This window comes from Gossypium hirsutum, chromosome A13, assembly GCF_007990345.1.
Source record: "Gossypium hirsutum isolate 1008001.06 chromosome A13, Gossypium_hirsutum_v2.1, whole genome shotgun sequence".
Taxonomy (NCBI): Eukaryota; Viridiplantae; Streptophyta; class Magnoliopsida; order Malvales; family Malvaceae; genus Gossypium; species Gossypium hirsutum.
In genome coordinates, this window is record NC_053436.1 from 92,680,047 (window position 1) to 92,683,548 (window position 3,502).

A 3,502-nucleotide genomic window follows, 5' to 3' on the forward strand; every position below is an offset into this window, starting at 1 on the left:
TGGCATCTAATGCCTCATCAACACATAGTCAAAGTAACTCTGAACTCTTTCTATCTTATGGCATGCCAACTATATCCGATTCTACCTGAACAGATAATAAGGTAGGAATTTACTCAATTTCATTTATAAGCCAATTTCTCAATTAATTGCTACGATTTCATTAACCAATTATCAATTTGTATGGATAACATTATAATTCATCTTAACATAAAGCCAATTTTGCAATTACAACAATATACAATATTTTCAAATTTATTCAATTTAGTCATCTATCTCGAAGATCAAACATAACCATATCAATTTGATTCAATTCAACTAATCAACCTTTAATCCCAATTTATTATATTCAATTTATCAATCAATTTGTCATTCCTTTATGATTTAGTCCATAAATCACATTTTTGTGTCAAAATTAAACAATCAAAAGTTCAATTAAACATATTTACAATTATAATTTTAGATACATAACAATTTAACACAAACGTATTGTATGAACTTACCTCGTCAAAACATCAAACGATCAATTCTTTACAGACTAATCATCAAATTTTCCTTTTCCCCGATTAATTTTGATTTGGTACAATTCCCAAGCTATACAATTATTCCATTCAATTTATCAATTCCAACCATTATATTTCATCCTGTTATAATCATATATAAGCTCAATTTCATTTACAAATGCTCCCTAAAATTTTTCATGTTATTCAATTTAACCCCTAAAACCATAATAGTTTTAACTTTCAAATTTTGAAACGAATCTCAATTTCATCCTTTTGCAACCAACTACTATCCATAATTATAGAAATTTCATGGCAATTTCAAAATATTTACACTTTAGTCCCTATGTTCAACACTAACAATTTTCACTTTACAAATTAGTCGTTTTTTTTATATCTAAGCTAAAAATCTAACCAAGATTCAACAATGGAAATATTTTTAAAATTTAACAGTTTCAAAAATTAACACACAGATAAACTAAATTAAGCTCACGAGATTTTAAAAATATAAAAATTACAAGAAAAAGACCAACAGGAGATTTAAACTTTAAAAACCTTAGGCCGATTCTATAACTTCTTCAACATGCTAGAATCGGTTCTTTCTTCAACATGCTAGAATCGGTTTTTGGAGAAATGAGAAAGACAATATCTTTCTCTTTATTTTCATTACCAAATTTTATTTCCATAAATTTTACATTTTTTATATAATTTAAATTTTTTTATAATGTTTAAACAATATAATCCACTAACCGTCCACTCAAATCCATAATGTTTTAATTACTAATTAAGTCCTATAATAATTAATAATGTATAGTAATTAATTTTATCACTTTTATGATTTGGTCCTTGTATCTTAATTAGTTTCTATTTTGGCAAACTTAACCAAAACTCAATTCACCCTTATAATAACTCTATAAATATTCAATAATATAATTTATAGGCTCGTTCTATGGAAATGAGGTCTTGAAACCTCTTTTTCGAAAACCACTGATTTTCGATATGAATCACGTGTATCTTAACTAATTGACCAATTAATAAAATCTATAAAATCGAAATTCACAATAATATCATATTTAACTCATAAATATTAAATAATAATATTTACGGGTTCACTCGTCAAAATTGTGGTCTCGAAACTATTGTTTTTCGACACCATTAAAAAACGGGTTGTTACGAATTGAATATCTCAATATATAAAATAAGTAGACCACATAAGAATCGTTGAAAAATATTCTTGTTTTATGCAATCTCTTCTCCAATAAGAAACACGAGATTGGTTGTATAATATCCTCAAAAAGATGCAAGTAAATCATCAAAATATTTTGGTCAAACATGACAAGAAATAAGATAAGTTATGTGTCTAATGCAGTGATAGAGGAAGTGAGCATTTCTCTAGGCTCATAGACTATCACTTCAAATACTCGAGTCAATATATTTTATTTTTAAAAAATATTAATTTTTAAAATAAATAATTGATGTTTTAAAAAAAAAACTATATTTAGCATTATATATTAAAAAATATATTTTCATCATATAATTACATATTTAATATTCAGTCTATAAATAAAAAAATTGTATTAATTAAAAAAGTAAAAGTATAAGAAAAAAAATCTTGAAAACAACATGAATTAAAAATAAAAACACAAAATGCTTGAGAGAGGATTTTAATACGATCACACTAATGAAATACCACACATTTAACAAACTAGCCAAGTACTTTTCAAGTAAAAAATGCATTTTGTAAAAAAGTATTTTTTTAAAAAATGTGTCTTATAAAAAGTATTTTATCTCTTCAACGATCAAATAATTTTAAAACCTACTTAAAATTCAAAATTTCTTCTAAAATCGACCTTTATAGCCAATTTTGCGGGCTTGGAAAGACAAAAAAAGAGGAAAGAAATCGACTTATGAGATTTAAGCCTTGTTCTTCATTGTGTTGACCTTTTGTTTCAATAAACAATGAAAAATAAGGTGAATTTGGAATGAAAAGTAATTTTTAAACTAACTTTTAGATCCAACCATAAAAGCTGAAAAAATAACCCTTTTTATTTTTAAATGTAAAAATATTAAAATACCCTTTTTCAATTGAATGAATCCATAAAAATCAATTTTTTTTTAAGTTTTAACTAAGCATTTTTCCTAAAGAAAAAAGAATAACATTTAACAATGAGCATGTAAATTAATAAAAAATCTTAATTTTCTCTAATATGATTTATATGTTTAAATTAAACTATAAAAATAATTTTATATTAATTGTCTAAAAGGTTTTTATATTTGATATATTAGTATATTAAATTATTTAAATATCATTTAATTTATTTTTCTTCTCAACATCATATTTAAAATTAAATATTTTAACTTCCGCAACCTTTTTTTGATAACAAAAAAAAATTTCTTAAATTAATAAATTATATTTTTTTCAAATAATTTTTTAAAAGAATTTCTCAAAAATAATTTTTACTGTAATGAAAAATTAAGCCCAAATGTGTATTAAACACCATCTCACTATTCAACCAATTTATTCATTTTCTTCCAACTTTGCTGACCAAAAATGTTTGCAAGTTTTCAAATTGCATTGAAGAGATGCACCGCTGCACTAGCATTAGCTAAAGGACCAGTTACATTATATTTTTGATTCATTAGTTTCTCGATCAGAAGTCAAATCGATAAATGGTGCCAATCAAGCCACATCTGCGATTATTTAAATTTAATTTTCATTAAAGAGATGATAGAAAATTCACATGGCAGTTACAAAAATCCAACATAATAAGAATATTTAAATATTGTTTCAATTAAATTTTATAACTATAAAATTAGCCTTCAGTATTTTTCATCTTAAATTCAAAATATTATAAAGAAATTTTAAAATAAAAAATAAAAAATGGGTATTGTTAATCCATGAATAAACAAATATTAAAAAAGAAAAAAAGAAAATAGGAAGGGGCAGGATGAAGATATATACTGGGAGTTGGAAGAGAAATTATTAGAGGATGGGGGCGGTGGCC